The sequence below is a fragment of the Lethenteron reissneri genome, chromosome 65 (genome assembly GCF_015708825.2).
Source record: "Lethenteron reissneri isolate LAM-NWPU_2019-01 chromosome 65, ASM1570882v1, whole genome shotgun sequence".
NCBI lineage: Eukaryota > Metazoa > Chordata > Hyperoartia > Petromyzontiformes > Petromyzontidae > Lethenteron > Lethenteron reissneri.
In genome coordinates, this window is record NC_083843.1 from 3,776,353 (window position 1) to 3,792,078 (window position 15,726).

Sequence of the window (15,726 nt, forward strand, 5' to 3'; positions counted from 1 at the left end):
GGGGGAAGTATCATGGTTCTTTGTAATTGCTTCAGGATCGTTCCGATATTCTGTTCACTATATCTTAGGAAGTCATAATACCATATTCGGGTTGCTTGGGTGGCTTGGGGTGGTAACTTCCCGAAGTGCTTCTTTACCACCAAGGCAGGTTCCAAGGAGACATAGACTTGTTGGGTTACTATTTTCGTTTCGGTTACTAGGAAGCTGGAGGAGTCTCTCAGCATCACCCCGGATTCTGGTCCTGGCTTGATCAGCTCTTGGCTCCCTTCTAGCTTGGCAAGGTACGTTAGCAGGAGCGTGAGCAGGAGGGCTGCCATTCCCTGGAAAACATGTTACATATTATTGTAGTGTGATAAGCCCATTAGTTTAGTTCCCCCCCCCCCTTTTCCACCTTTATTCCTCATCTCGCTCCACCAGCACAGGGTACGGTTTGATTTGGTTGATGTGCACCCACTTGTATTGCTGCTCTCTTCCTGTCTTTGTGATTTTTAGCTGATATACGACTGGGGACATTTTGTCAACAACCTCGTGTGGTCCTGTCCAGGAAGGCAGGAATTTCCTGCACTTCTGTTTCCTTTTCTCGTAATTGAGGTACCACACCTGGTCTCCTAGCTGGTATTCTGCGTGGCTGGCTTTTTGGTCATAGTATGCTTTGCTCCCCTGAGCCTCTACTTGCAACTGGTCCCTGACCATAGCGAATGTGCTCTGTAGGTGACTATTGAGTCCCGTCAGGTATTCAGTTGGCGTCATTGCCGTCGGGGTCTCGTCCTCCGCTGGGACATATAACAGGTGTACTGGGAGGGTCATTAGCCTCCCTGTCATGATCTCGAAGGGTGTCCTGCCTGTAGCTCGGTTGGGTGTGGCTCGCATGGCCATCAAGACTAGGGGTAGTTTCGTATCCCAGTCGCGGCCCGTGGTAGACACATATTTCTTTAGGAGGCTCACGATGGTCCTGTTGGCTCTTTCCACCTGTCCTGAGGATTGTGGATGGTATGCGACATGTAATTGTCTTTTTACTCCCAACATCTTCCACACTTCTGTGATGACCTCGGCTGTGAAGTGGCTTCCTTTGTCTGAATCGATCGTTGACGGTAGGCCCCATCTACTGAATATTTGGTTAATCAGTAGTATAGCGGTTGTTTCCGCGGTGTTGTTGGGTGCTGGTAAACACTCTGTCCATTTAGAGAATGCACAGGTCACAGTTAGCATGTACTTGTTCCCTTTGGTTGATCGGTTGACAGGTCCTATCCAGTCGATTTGTAGGTTGGACCAAGGATAATCTGCTCCCCTCCTCTGTAGGGGTGCCCTATGCTGTGAGGTCGTTGGCTGGTACTTACAACACACGAGACAGTTGGACACATGTTTGTGTATGTCTTCCCCCATTTTTGGCCAGTAGGCCACCTGTCGCAGCATCTGTCCCGTATTCACCTCGCATCGGTGGCCGCTGCACGGTTCATTGTGGGCGTGTTGTAACATTATTTCTCGATATTGAGAGGGGACTACCCATCTAGGTCGACCGTCTTTTTCGTTTGTGTATACCAGTAGCCCTTTTCGCATTGAGAACCTTTTGATTTGGCTATGCATGATCTCGAGCTCTTTGTTGTCATTCAAGTTGTCAGTAGTGATTGGTTTTCCTGCTGGATCTTGGATATGATCGGCGAGTGTCTTTAGTGTTTCGTCCTCTTGTTGCATTCTGATCAGGTCTTCGGAAGGCTGGGCACTGTTCAATTGGGCTCTGGTTCCAGCTTCTGCCGGGTTCTTCCCACTTCTTGTGACCAGTCTTATCACGGCGATGTCTTGGTTCGTCGACTCTTGTTGTCCGTCTCTGTCGGTTTGGTCTTCTAGCTTCCACGGGGTGCCTTCCAGGCTTCCCACTTTTGCTATGGCATCTGCTTGGTCGTTCCCAGTTTTCTCTTGACCAGGTATCTTGGAGTGCCCTTTGACTTTCTTCCAAAATATCTTCATATCCTTGTTCTGAACCATCTTATCTATGGCCTCGAATAGTTCTCGATGGCGAATTGGTTTATTCCTATGGTTCTTCATCTCGTTTTTTTTCCATATGGGTAGGTGGTGCAGGAAGCTGTGCTGTACGTAGTTGGAATCAGTGCACACCACCATGGTCCGTATTTGGTTATCGGATGCCATCTGGACAGCGATGTGTACCCCGACCAACTCTGCATACTGGTTTGACTTTGGTCCCAGCTGAAATCCCTCTTGAATCCCTGCGAGTGGGCCAGTTTCCCAAATGACTCCTGACCCAGCGTGAAGCTTGTTCTCCTTCATCTTGGAGCATCCATCGATGTATACCACTGGTAGGTCGGCACATGTCTCCTTCCTGAAGGGCAGGTACCTGTTGTCCTCCGGAGGTATCTTTTCGTCCTCTGCTTCTATGCTGTCAAAGGTACAATCATGTAAATCGGCAAGACCTTGGGCCATTGGACTTTTCTTGTTTTTTGCGTATTTCACTGTGATTGGTAGGCCTTGGAGTGTCAGTGCCCAGCTGGCTATTCGGCTGCTGGTTACGCGGCCCTCTCGAATCTTCTTACTGTTGAGGTATGCCAAGGATTCATGATTCGTTTCCAGGATGATCCTCTCTCCGTTCAACAAGTTCCGAAAATGTTGTATGGCCCAGATGTTTCCAAATATCGCCTTCTCACACTCGGAGAACTTCATCTCCACTCCCCGGAGGGCTTTGCTGGCATAGGCAATAACTCGTTTCTCTGCTTCCTGTCTCTGGTACAGTACCGAGCTGATACTATGATCTGAGTATGCGGTCTCCAGGTAGTATTCTTTCCCTTTCTCTGGGTATGCTAGGCAGGATGCCTCTGTGATCTGTCGTTTTAATTCTTTTTCTGCGGCTTCCTGTTCCTGTCCCCACTCCCATGGTTCGTCTTTTTGCAGTAGTTTAACTAAGGGTCGAACGATTCCTGCGTAGTCGTCCACGAACTGTCGAAGGTAGTTGCAAATCCCTAAGAAGCTCCGAAGGGTCGTGACTGTGGTGGGCGATTTGAGTGCGAGGAGGGCTTCAAGTCTTTTGGTTTGGGGTAACATTCCCTCAGTGCCGACCTGGAGCCCGAGGTAGTCCACCCTTTTGCGTGCCCACTGTCCTTTTTGTATTGAAATCTTTGCGCCTGCTTCCTTTAACTGCTCGAGGGTATGCTGGAGGCTCTCGAGGTGTTCTTCCCATGAGGAGTCCTTGACTAGTATGTCGTCGACGTAGACGATGGTGCCTCGCTCTTTTGCGTCGCCCATCGCCTTGTGGAGGAATATGTTGAAGTCTGCGGGTGAGTTCGAGTATCCGAACGGGCAGCGATTCCAAGTATACTGTATTCCGTCGAAGGTGAAGGCCAACTTGTATTGATCGGTTTCTTTTACTGGCATGGTCCAGAAGCCATTTGCTAGGTCCATTGTGGTGAGTACCTTTGCGCCTTTTATTTGGTTGAGACCGTGGTCGATTTCTGCCATTGGCCATCGAGATAGGGGAACTGTTTTATTGAGTTGTCGGTAGTCGATCGTGAGTCTCCATTTTCCCGTGGGTTTTAGTACTGGCCAAATGGGTGAGTTGTAGGTCGAGTTGCATTCCCGGATTATGTTCTTTTTGAGTAGGTTCTCTAGGGTTTCTTGGATCGATTCATAGGCGGCCAGTGGAATCTTGTATTGTTTCACGTATACCGCTGGTGCTCCCTCCAGTGTGGGAATGGATACCACATGTAGGTCGGTTTTGCCACAATCATAGGAGTCTTTGGAGAACAGGGAGTTGTATTTTTGGAGCAGTTGTCGTAGCTCGTCTCGTTGAGTGTCGCTCTCTAGGGCGTCTGCTGCTTCAATTTGTTGTTCTATTTGTTCTTCTATTGTAAGGACTCTTTTCTCTTGGTTTGGATCTAGGGCCTTCGTGGTTTCGGGCGGCTCAATTGAAAGTTCCTTTTGCGTTACTATCGGTTGAGTTGCCTTGGCTTCATCCGAGGGTAATACGCTCTTGCCCTTGTGTTCTCCTTCATCAGTTTGCAGTTCGTCGGTTTGGCCTCCAGGGGGCGGTATATACTCCATGAGGGGACGGTCTTTCGGTGATACTGACTCTAAGTCGGCTTCCTTTCGGTCTTCTCTCAGTCTGTTAGTCATTAGCTGAGTGATTCGAATTCCTGCTGGGAGCTCGTCTTCGTTCCTGATTGTCGTTGATAGGTCGTCGAGCTCTTGTGTTATCACTTGGATTCCCGTGGAGTCTCTCATAACGTCTTCATCTTCTGAGTCCCTTTGTTGCTCCGGCATTGACTGTGCCCAAATTCGTCGGGATTCAAGGTTCATAATGGGTTTCAGGCGATTCAGTAGTTCGATCCCAATAATCAGTTCTTTTCCTGGGTATTGTACGACATATAGGGGATGGTTCATGTTGATTTTGTTGAACGTCAACTTCGTCATAACTTTGCCCAATGGTCGCATGTGGGTCCCTTCACATCCTGAGTAGGTAAGTTTACTTGGCATCATTTGTAGTGTTTCATTCTTCCTCTGGAGGGCAGTCTGGAGTTCGTCAAATAATTCTCTGGATATCATGGATATTTCTGCTCCAGTATCACAAAGGCCCTGGCTGGTCAGGGTGTCTTGCAGTATTACTTCCACGTGGACTCGTCCGACTGGTCCTACGGGAATCAATTCCCCCAGATGGTACCCTTTTCCCTCTGGTACCACTTCGGTGATTGCTTCGAGGCTTCTTGTCTTCCCTACGTTCACTTGGGCTACCTTTGCTCTGGGTGTGTCCTCCTCCTGTGTGGGTATAGTTGGTATTCTTCCCTTCGCTACTTGCATGGGAGTCTTCATACTCCCTAGGAGCTCTTTTTCCATCCTAATGTGGTGAGCATATCGATTCCTGTTAGCTAACGGTGGTCTATGCTCTATTGCTAGTGGAGGCGGCAGTGGGGGACGATATGGTGACTGGTTTGGTGGGCGTCGGCCTCCGCGGGGTAGGTATGGCCCGTCACTCGCTCTTCCTCCTCCATAATTCCAGCCTCCGCCCTCTTCTGCATTCCATGGTGGTGGCGGCTGTGGGTGCCAGGTTCCTCTGGCCTCGTTCCTCCCCCCACGTGGAACGTTATTCAGCGTGTTGTGGACGGGTGTTGATTCTATTGGGTTAGGCGCCCTCTCCTGGGGGAATTCATGTCCACCCCGTGTGGCGCTAATATTATTCCTTGGAGATTCGCTTCCCTCCAGATCGAGGCATTCTTTATCTCTGGTGACGATGTGGGTTTTGGCTATGCCAGTGGTTTTCCGTCCGTTCACCCAGGCCGTGTGGGCCTTGCTTTCAATCTGGCGTAGGGAGGCAGTCTCGGGGTCCAACATCATTCCTACTATTCTCACTATTTCAGGTCTCAATGATTGGAAGAACATCACTTTTAAGACTGTCTTATCTCCCTGGGCATTGTCCACGTCCCCTGCGTAATATGCTTTCTTAAGGCGTAGGAGATAATCTCGTGGGTCTTCGTCTACACGCTGGGTCATCAACTTTGCCGCGTTCAATCCTTCGGATAGTGTGGAGTATTCCCCAAATCTCTTAACTACTGCTCGGCTCAATTGTTTAAAGTCACTCTTCACCCTATTTGGCAGGGAGGCTACCCGTGGTCTGGCGGGTTCATGTAGGCTCCTTGATAATAAACATGCCTTTTCTGCTGATTTACCCAGACCCCGGATCTTAGCCTCCTGTTCTACTGTAGCTATGTGAGTGTGGATATCCCTGTTCTTGTTATGTGGATCGAAATAGGGAATTCTCACGAGTGCTTTGTCCATTAGTTTTAGTGTCTTACTGTTAAAAGTGTGTTGTTCGTCATCAGTGGTGTCGGTTCCTGAGGAGTGCTCCCTTGAGCTACCCTTGTCTCCACTATCACTGTTGTCATGTGTCCCGTGTCTGTGTCGTGATCTCCCTCTGTCCGAGGATTCGTATCTGTCCCGTTGCTTGTGTCTCTTGTTTTCCTTATGTGGGTCTTGTGATTCGTGCTTGTGGGTTGGTGTGCGTGATCTCCTTGAGCGGTGTCTATGTGGTGAGTGTTTTTGTCCTTGACCTTCATGCTGCCTACTACGTGTGTGGTGCCTGCTAGGTGAGGTGTTGTATTTATGTTTGTCTCGTGCTTCATGGTTATCGGGATTCCTGTCTCTGTCATCTGTGGTGCGGGTGGTTTTGCAGTGGGTGATATTTACATGTCATGCGTCCCTCTGGTGAGCTCTCCTCTGTTACCCATGTCGTGTTGGTCATCGTCAGAGGAGTCAGTGTCAGATGAGCCGTCACCATCACGGTGGCTCTGCTTAACATAACTTTTGTAGTGCCTTTTGCACCTGTTACGTGGGTCAACTTGGCTCGGTGATTTCTGCTTATCCCCATGGCTCATGCTTGTGTGATGTGCGTCTCTCTGGTGAGCTCCTGTTCCCCGTGTCGTGTTGGTCATCGTCAGAGGAGTCAGTGTCAGATGAGCCGTCACCATCACGGTGGCTCTGCTTAACATAACTTTTGTAGTGCCTTTTGCACCTGTTACGTGGGTCAACTTGGCTCGGTGATTTCTGCTTATCCCATGGCTCATGCTTGTGTGATGTGCGTCTCCCTGGTGAGCTCCTGTTACCCGTGTCGTGTTGGTCGTGTTTGTGCGAGGTGCGTTTCTCTGGTGAGCTGTCTCTGTCATCTGCATCATGTCGGTCATACTTGCGTAGCGTGCGTCTGCCTGGTGTGCTGTTTATGTCATGTTTCCCGTCTTGCACCAGCTCCGCCCTTTTCCGCTCTATCATTACAGTGTATCCTGATGACTTAGGGTTAATTATTTGTCTCTCTCTAACGTTGGGGTGGTCGGCCTCATGTTTTCCCGTTCGTATTATTATTTCCTCTTCTCTCTCCTCGATTTGCGAGGGTGTTACTTTGTCAAAATTGCTTTGCATAGTAGCCATACTCATTGTGGGATCTGGCCCTGGGCTACGTCCACGTGGCTCGGAGTGTGGTAAATTGTTACTCCCGTATGTGTTCTGTGTATCAACGTCTGGGTGTTTCACTGGTGCATTTAGTGCGGATTCTTTCTCTCTCACGAGGGCGTGCAGACGCTCTACCTGCACCATTAAGGACAGTTTCTCTTGTCTCTCCCTTTCAAATTTTTCCTCATTCCATAATCTTTCTCTGTCTGTCTGTGCGAGGAGATACGAGTCTACCCTCGCTATTTCTGCAATTTTTACGTCACGTTTGGCTTTGCCACATTTCATCACGTCCTTAAGTAGTTTCCTTCTATGGGCCTTAACATCTTCTGTATGGCTCCCCTCCCATATATCTCTCTGCTCCGTCTGCTGGCTAGCAGTCCGTCCAGTACGTTTTAACACAAATTCCCGATATTGTTTTTCCATAGATTCCATCTCCTCCTCAGAGGTCCACTCTGTATCAGTGTTATGCGTTGGTGTGTCAAACTCAGAATGTTGTGGATCCTGTGCCATCTCTATTATGTAGTGTGGTTAATAGACTTAAGAGTGTATCTTAATTCTAACATCTCATGTGCGTCGTGAGTTACTCTAGAATTCCCCTTCAGAGCACATATAAACAATTGTATCACAGGATGCGTCAGTTCAACTCAAGCAAATAATCTCAGCCCAGCTGTCTTTGTTATACTCTGCTACTCTGGTATTCCCTTCAGAGCGCGTTTTGTTTGTATACCCCCGTTTACAATCACAAGGCAACGTTAGTTCACAACACTTTGATTAACACATCAGCGATTCGTTCCTGAATTCATGCATAACCTGTCTGCGAGAAATCCCGGGCGACGCCACCCATTTTGTTGTATCTGTTGGTTATCGAAATTTGTTATGTTGTATGCGTGCGTGGGTGAAATATTATGTTGTATATGTGGGTTATGAATATTCAGTGAAAATAATAATAATTAAATGAAATTTGGCCAAATGTGTAATTATCCGGAAATATGTTAATTTATGTAATTATGCACATTTTAATTATGCCAATTCGAGAGGTAATCGTATTAATTATGCGAGTGGGTGTAAGTATGCAAGATTAACTTAGATTAACTCGGCATCGTTGTCTAGGTTCGTCTCCTCTCGCTTTAACATTCCCAGAGGGTGTATTCGTGGTTATATTTTAGGTCCCCGGTTCACCCCGTTATCGCTTTAACATTTACTGAGTATGTATTAGTGTGTTTATTAAGGTCACCAAGTTCAGATCTCAACGCAGAAGCAGATCTTATGCATAGATTTCAGGAAATAATCACACAACCACTTCTGTATTGATCAATTTATTACTAATTCAACCTTAACTATGATATAGTATGCGAACTCTCAATCCCGGAACGTCAACACGGCATCAATACAGTATCATCAACGATTGTCTGATTTCACTTTGACAACGGCACATGGATCCCGCATAACGCGATGGTTGTTAGTGAGAGAGAGAGTCGTTAAAATATGCAAATACTATGCTAAGAAAACCTTAAGGTTAATGAATGATTATACTCAATATTGTTCACGCAGTACCGCACTCCTTATTGATCATACGCAACCCTTATCACGTTGTTAGCACCTTGGGTCACGGGACAGTTGAATATTCTGTAGAGGATGCGAGTACGTGCGGCGATTATGACTGAAAGATACTTGAAAGATTATACGGCGATAAAAAAAACACAATCAAAACAGTTATTATTCTTAAAGGCACCAATCTCAACAGATACATCGGCAGGTTATCTGACAACAGAACGGCTCGGAGTAAGGGCCTGCGACGGTGCTCCTTTTCCGAAGATCGTTATCTTATACCAAGTTTACTAATTGGGGACCAGATCACCTGATAAGGATCCGGTGGGCCACCACTCCCCACGTGAGGCTCGGCGGAAGGAGGTGCCAAGAATCAGTTCGTATTGATGGATCTGTTGGGAATTTATGCGATTAAGAGTACAGCCCACTAAATATTAAAGATAAAAATTACGAATACTCTTATAAACGACGGATGGCCATCACTCGGTCTCGTTGTGATGCCTTCCCAGCCACGGATGGCTTATGGGTTCGAGTGTGTTTGAGTGGTAAGAGTTGTCTTGAATAGTCAGTGTTCGGAGTCGATTCTTTGTGTCAAACAGACGCCTGGTGGTCGTGTGGTGAGGGGGCGGTGCGTGTCATACGTATCAGTCGCTCCCCTGTCACCGTGGTGAACTGGTTCGGATGGCTGTTGATACGCTGTCGCAGTTCGGAACCCGGTCGGTAGGTGGCGCCCACAACCCGCTCGCACCGCGCAGCTCTGGGTCGTCGCCAAACCGCGATGCTCACCACTCCGGCGGCAGCAGAGACCTCCGACTCGGCAGAGGTTGACGAGCTGAAGATGAGTCGAGCCGACCCGCTGGTCGCAGCTCGCTCCTGAGCCGACCCTCCCGGTCGAGCTCGCTCCTGGGTCGACCCGCTGGTCGCCCTCGCTCCTGAGTCGACCCGCTGGTCGCACTCCTGAGTGGACCCACTGGTCGCACTGGTTTCCAATGCTCAGGATCCTTCCCTTTATGCCGAAAAATCCCCCTGGATCCCGCCCACAAGGCGGGACTTCTTTCGATTTTTGCTGTGTCAGGATCTGTCCGTAGGCAGGTGTGTCCATGTGTGTGTCCGTACGTCCGTATGTCCTTGTGTGCATCACCCACGGTATATTCCGTTGTCACACTCCCTCCATAAACCCACGAGCAAACAATCAGATGTTACAAATTGCCTCGAGGTCGTCTCTCTGTCTGGCCTTCTTCATGAACCCAAAACACAGACGTTACAAATGTCTCATAGGCGTCTTTGTTCGCACAACCTGGAGGGAGGGGCAACGCTCTCTCCGACCCGGCGCACAAAGAAATGGTTAAAAAGTTTTAAGTTAACATTTGTCCCTTACTATTTCACAGTTATGATTCTGTATGTAACCTAAGGTCTGTCGTTTCCCATCGTGGTGCTTGACTCAAGTGGAGGTGTTTCCCCGAGCGTATACACACTCCTATCCCGCGCTGCGGGGATACAAAGACGGCCGGGATCTCCCTTTCTCTCCGACCCTGGGTTTAACATCGTTTTTTTATTATGTATTATATTCGACCTGGTGGTGATTCATCCCGTTATCCTGGCTTTCATAAGTTTTACTTTGTCTTTTCATGCATATGCTTATTATTATTAACTTATTTCCGATATCTTAGGTCAAGGGGTAAGCTTCTTGATCCTAGGAATTCGTATTCCTTGGTGTCTGCATGGTTATATAAGCGGAATATAGTTTACGGTGAATAGCGTTAACATTGATGTTATGTCCGATATTATGTATTGTGATGTCTTTAACTTAACTTGTTTGTCAGAGCTTTACTGACACGAAGTTGCATTTCATAGCCCCGCAGTCTTTGCCCCACCCTATCTCTGCTCGCCGTGGTTGTTGCCGTCCAGCTGACGCCGTTAACTCAAGGCCTTATTAATTTCCGTCACTCCTTGTAGGTGAGGGCGGTTGAACCTTGGAGTCAGTTCTGGTTTTTGTCTGCCTGCTTCTTCTTGTGTCCCCTGACCCCGGGAGTTATTATTCCTACTTTATGGCCTGTCGAAGCCCGACTCGCTGTTGCTGGGCTGGTGTTGTTCCCGGCTTTTTGCTTACGTTTGCAGTTCGCCGTGCTCTTAATTTCCTTCCCTCTTCAACCTTATATCGACTATTCGCTCCTGTCTGGGTGCGATTCAATTTTGACTTAGGAAGGTTCTGATTGTCATATGCTTCGGGTCGAGTTGTATAGAAAGTATTAAAGTATGGAAATAACATTTCATTGACTTAACGATGGTGATGGTTCAGTAGGCGTAACTTGTGGCCTGGTTTAATTGGAGTGGGTGTGAATATCAATAACTTTAGCCTACCCTGTTGTTAAATTCCGACTTTAACGTTACTTTAATAGCAATACAGAATAATTGAGCTTTTTGTCTTAACTAGGCGAATGCGAACTTCTGGTGACCCCCGCAGCCTTGTTATTCAGCTGGGTCTTGCCCGCCTTGAGAGATATACAACACTCTTTTAAATCAGCTCACTCCCCTGTGCACACAGCCTTGAGCTGACCCACTTCTTTGTTCCCTCAGTGTGCACGTGTTCTAACTAGCTCGGAATCCCTGAACACACAATCAGTGATGATTCCTGGCTTTCTGTGGTTGTGATTTAGACAAAGGCGCCTCTGTTTTCTTCCATTGCCTTTGAGTCGACACTGCCCTATTATTTGCCCATGTGCTGAGGTCATAGAATTCGTTTTGACTTCAGTAATATTAACATTCAGTATTGGATTAGCAAATGGGCAATGGTTCATTGAGGTAGCTCGCAGCCTGGTCTCCAATTTGAGCGAGCGCGAGGATCGATAATTTAGCCTACTCTGTTGTTGAATTTCGAATTTTGACGTTACTTTAAAACAATGCGGATGGTTGGGCTTTTTGCCTTAACTATGTCTGGCTGACACTCCCACTGTCTCTGCCGCCTGCACGGGTGACATGTGCCCGTTCATCAGGCCTTATCTTCCCTTGAAGCAAGGTTGCAAATTCTGCCATCCTAGCCCTCCTCCAGTTCATTACTTAACAACACCTGGTGTTTTGCAGTTTGGTGCGCTTTGGTGTGTTCCACTCATTAAAAAAACAAGTAAAAAGATAATATATAAAAATCATCAAATATTATAAATCTTAATTTTGGAAGAAGGGTTAGGATACAACAACCCCCACGGGTCGACGGGGCAAGCAGGGGAGGGACGGGACAGCATGAATAGCGGGACCGCAGGAGCTGTTGCGCATAGTCATGGAGGGTTGGGATAATTACGCTTGAGCGCGCAGGCCCCATTGTTAGGAAGGGTAAGGGAGTAATTAGGATGTACGCCGCCAACGCAGCTCACTGATTAGCAGATCAAAAGCGCCCGGAACCGCCGTGCGCGGGCTCGAGGTGCACGAGCCCATTGTTCAGCGCAGCATCCCCTTTGAGGTAGGGAGGATAAATAGAGGGGCGCAGAGGGGAAATCGGGTCTTACTCCAGCGCCAGGCGACCAGACGCAGTTCCAGCCAGCGACCCGGACGTCCGTGCGACGCACCGAGGCACGCGGTTAGCACAAGGATCAGCGGACTGCCGTGGACACTTAACAGTGAGTAAGAAGGTGAATTAGAATCATAGCAGATAAATCGGGAATAGGTATAGAGATATCAGCGTAGGCCAGCCTCGTCGACTCACTGATTTAACATCTAGTTCCAGGTAGCGGATAATAAATCATTAATAGCTGATCGTGGCCTCGTGTGATCTCGTGTTATAAGTGTGAACGCGTGTGGCACAGTGTATGCGTAAGCTCTCGGCGTGCGTAATCGGCGTACCCCAGGTGCGCGATCATAACGTGAGCGGCCAGCGCGGCGCAGAGCGGCGCAAGAGTGGGTATCGCGTGTGGAGCTGTATGTGTGTGCGCGCACGTTCACGACGTGTATAATACAGGTGCGCGATCCTAACGTGGGTGGTCAGTGTTGAGTGAGTGCCGCGCAGAGCTGTGTGTGGGAGTGCGCATACGTTCGTTACGTGTCGGATACGAATGCGCATTGGTAACGTGCCGTACAGGGCTATACTGCGAGCACGGCGTTTGATTGATGATGATGTGCGCACGTATGCTGGCAGCGTGGGAGCGCGGCGCGAGGCTGTAACAGTAGGGGCGTCGCGTTCGAATGCCGGCGAAACCGTAGCGGGAAATAGGGAGGTGGGGTAACGTAAACGGAATAGGGGATGCAGGCGGGAGGGACCCCGGGGGACAACGGCCCCCACAAATTGGTGTCAGAAGCGGGACGGACCCCCGCGTTACCTCACGCTAAAATAAGACTAATATTTACCGGCCGGGGGGCCCCTTCGTGGAAGGCATTCGCCCGCAATCTCTTAGGGGCCAAGGAAATTAATGGATGGACGGACGCGCAGGCAGTACGTCAACTTAATATGAATCTTGATGGGCGGGCAGCCGATTTTGTAGAAGCGTTACCCGCGAGCGCACAGACACAGCTAGAGGAGCTGATGCGCCGACTCGATCAGCGTTTTGGCACGCATGACGAGGAGGAAGCAAAATCGGCCTTAGAGGCGCGCCGTCGCCAACCTGGCGAAGATTTACGTGATTACGCCGAGGATGTGCGCGAGTTAACAAAGATCGCACGCCCGGGGTACGCAACTGATGTTATTGAGGAACTGGCCGCCGAGAAAATCCAGCGGTACCTGTCTCGCACGGCGTGGTGGCAGCCAGACATGAGCTGCCCACGTCTTCCCTTTAACGCCCTTGTCGAGCGCGCACGTAAGTGTGAAAGAATTCACAGCGAACGCGCGCAGCTCCGGGGGCTGGGACGAGAGCGCGCCATTGCGAGCCTGCTCTCGGAAGACGAGGAGGAGGAACAGGAGCTCGCGAGGACGGTAAGGGGCCGGGAAAGAGAGCCACAGAGACCCAGCGAGACGACCCCGGGGTGGGTAGCCGGGTTACAGACCGGCATTGGAGATATTGCTGGCCGGGTAGACCGAATGGACGGTAAGGTAACCCAAGTAGGTGAGAGGGTAACCCACGTAGGTGAGAGGGTAACCCAGGTACGCGAGGAAACGAATAAAAATATGACCAAACTGCAATCCTCCGTTGAGACCATCCGATCCGAAATGGGGGACCTACGCGCCACGGTAGGGGGTTATCTGGAAGGGTAGCCCGACTAGAGGCGGAGGGTGGACAGCGGCGTAATGGGGGGGGAGGGAGTGGGCAGGGGGCCCACTACGGAGCCGCCACCCCTCCCCGGGCGTGTTATGTGTGCGATCGGCGAGGGCATCTCAGGAGGGACTGTCCTCAGGTCGCCCGAGCTAGACAAGAGCTAAGGTCAAACACTAAGACCCCCCTAGAGAGGGGACCACCGGGGGGTGAAATCAACGTAGCCCCGACACAAACAAGCTGTGAGAATAATGGCGAGCGAGTGATCTCCACACAGGTTCCAGCAACAACGCCCACAGAAACGGTGACTCCTGGCGACTGGCTACGGGAGCTGGTGGCGGCGATCACGGGAGCCACGTCGCTGGTGGAAGGGGAGTTAAACAGAGTGCGTACCCGAATTCTGCTGGACACGGGGGCGGTGGCCTCGCTCGTGAGCGCAGCACACTGCAGCGCGATCGGGGTCGACATGCGCCACCTGCAGGCCCCGGACCGCGCGCTGCACACGGCGAGCGGAGCCGGAATGGGGTTGCTGGGGAGAGCCACCCTAGAGGTCCGCATAGGCAGTCAGGTGTGCACACAGGAATTCTACGTGTCGAGTGTGTTGTGCCACGAGTACATTGCAGGAACGGACCTCCTGGAAAAGTTGGGACTTAACGTACAGCCCCGGCAACGATGCGCCACCATGGTGAGCAACGGCGAGCGGATACCGTTCCTGGGACGAGAACCAACGCGCCGCCGCTTTGCACCTGTGGCCGCTATCCTGGCGACGGCAGTCACCATCGGCCCGCTCACCGAGATGCTGGTGCCGGTGGCAACATCCCCACCGACCCCGCGCTCCGACCATCAGGGGAGGTAATGCTAACTCCTCACCCGGAGTTGGCAAAACGGTACGGGGTTGTGGGATCCGTCACGTTGGTAAACGCAGATGGGGACCGATTGTTTATGCGGATGTTTAACCCCCACAATACCCCAGCGATACTGCGACGGCGCACCCCGATAGCCACAGTACACCCCCTGCACGCACGCCACTCTAACGACTCGGTGTTCGCACTCTGGGCTGAGGACCCCGGTCGTCCTGAGGGTGAGCAGGACCTGGCCTGGCGAGTCGGCCCGACTCCCCGAGCCGAGGTCGTTCCCCTGCTCGACGCGTTACATGTACCATGGGCGGACTTACCTAAGGGAGAGGCCGATCGGCTGCGCGAGTTACTGCGGGAGTATGCCGACGTGTTCAGCGAACACGACTCGGACGTGGGTCGGACCGACCTTGTTAAGCACCAAATTGACACCGGTGCAGCCCGACCCATCAAACTCCCTGCGTACCGAGTGGGCGCACCAGAACGCACCCAGATCAAAGAGGCGGTTGGGGACATGCTTCGCGATAACATAATTCAGCCCTCGGCGAGCCCCTGGTCAGCCCCAGTGGTACTAGTAACGAAAAAGGATGGGTCAACCCGGTTCTGCGTCGATTACCGTAAACTAAATGCAGTCACGCTCGGCGATGCCTTCCCCATACCCCGCATCGACGACACCTTCGACAGCCTCGCCGGAGCACGATATTTTTCCACCCTCGATCTCGCGTCCGGGTACTGGCAGGTGGAAATGGCGGAGGAGGATCGGCCGAAAACCGCATTCACCACCCCGATGGGGCTATTCGAGTTTCGAGTACTCCCGTTCGGACTCACCAATGCGCCTGCGACGTTCCAGCGGCTGATGGAGTTGGTGATGCGGGGCTTGCAATGGGAACAGTGCCTGATTTACTTGGACGATGTGATAGTGTTCAGTAGATCTTTGTCTGAGCATTGGTCCAGGCTACGAGAGGTGTTCCAGCGACTGCGAGCGGCTCATCTCAAGCTCAAGCCACGTAAGTGTTACATCGCACAACGCGAGGTGGGGTACCTCGGGCATCGCGTCAGCGAGGCAGGCGTGCGCACCGATCCGGAGAAGGTACGCGCCGTAGTGGAATGGCCACGGCCAAGGAATCTGACGGAGATCAGATCATTTTTGGGGCTCGCCACCTATTATCGTCGATTTGTAAAGGGATTCAGCGAGATTGCACGCCCTCTCA

General features: G+C 50.7%; 1 protein-coding gene across 1 annotated transcript in view; it reads right to left on the minus strand.

Moving 5' to 3' along the window:
• Positions 1–15,726, minus strand: part of LOC133359641 (E3 ubiquitin/ISG15 ligase TRIM25-like) — a 48,789-nt gene that overhangs the window by 23,135 nt on the left and 9,928 nt on the right. The gene's annotated exons all lie outside the window — the stretch shown is intronic.